The following is a 1507-nucleotide window of genomic DNA, read 5'->3' on the forward strand; positions in this document are numbered from 1 at the left end:
TGAATTGTGCATCCTTCAGCTTGGCGTGCATTATAAATGACAGGCTATACATTTAGGACAACAGGAATTCAATTTGAATTACATTATTTAAACATTCTTTTCTGTGCCATAAAGTCTCCATAATATATTACCATACAGTTGGCTAATTAAATCTACAATATGTGTAATTATATTACTCACTGGTTCCAAGTTCTTTCAACAATGAAGAATGAGGCTAAACTTTCATTGACCTTTTTATCCATTGCGTTTGTGTGTCTCAGTAAACCTTACATATTTCTCAATAATAAGAATAATTTTAAACAAAATAATCCCACTAATTTTATATCACTTTATATTATTTTTATAATGTTTTCAGCATTAATAACATATATAAACACTTGTAAATAATATGCCTATGCTATTATGGCAAAATTTCTTGTATCATTAAAACCATACACAAAATAACAATTAAAAAAATGGGATTTCCATGTCTGCTAATACTTTAACACTATATATACTAAAAGAGAGGTCTATAATTATTACAAATAATGAAAATGTTTAAAATAATCTCTTCTAATATTAAATTGTTGATTGCTCCATTTCAAATATATGATCATAATTTTCCCCTGCCATGAGCTAACAGAAAGAATCTATATAAATTATAGAAGCAGAGGTCTTCATTTGCTTAAGGTGTTTTCCTTCTTAATTTTCTTAGTAATTATTATTTTAAATAATCAATTTAAGCTAATATACAAATAATATAATATAACAACATTATCTGTGTCAGTCACGGATAAATTGCATTTTCTTTTAGAAAACTCTATGAGAAAATAAAGGCAATATTGACAACCACTATTTAGTAAAGAACTAAAGTTATATTTGTAGAAATATAGTTGCTGGACAAATAGATATGTATATAAATACATATAGGTACAAATAGGTACTGATTTGTATATCTGTTAAGTATCTTGTATTGCTAATACTTATAGTATGCTGGATTTATTTTCTTTTAAATTTCTACATAAAAGCGTAGAATTTCTAATAAATGTTTTTACTTCTCCAAGGGATCATCTTTTTCACCCCTGAGGGCATACAACTACACTTAGGGAAAACTTTCCACTGGTTGCCATACCTAAATTTGATATTATTTACCTTATGTTATCTTGAAATATTTCACTTTATAGCCTAATTGATATACAGTTGACCCTTCAAGAACATGGATTTGAATGGCACGGTACCACTTTCACAGAATTTTTTTCAATCAAACTGAGATGACAGTATTTGTGGGATGCAAAACCCACAGACATGGAGGGCAGAAATTTCTTACATGCAGATTCAGCAGGGCTTACTCGAGGAATTGAGTATGCACAGACTTGGTATATGTGGGGATCCTGGAACCAATGACTCGTGTGTACTGAGGGATGACTGTATAATCTATATTTATTGCACATTTGTTGCAACTACTTGTATATTCTTTAGTTCCTCCGTTGATAAATATTTCTCCAAGGTTAAATTTAATTGACCCAAA

This window comes from Aotus nancymaae, unplaced genomic scaffold (genome assembly GCF_030222135.1).
Source record: "Aotus nancymaae isolate 86718 unplaced genomic scaffold, 86718_ANA_hifiasm-v0.15.2.pri h1tg000033l, whole genome shotgun sequence".
In the NCBI taxonomy this organism is placed as follows: Eukaryota; Metazoa; Chordata; class Mammalia; order Primates; family Aotidae; genus Aotus; species Aotus nancymaae.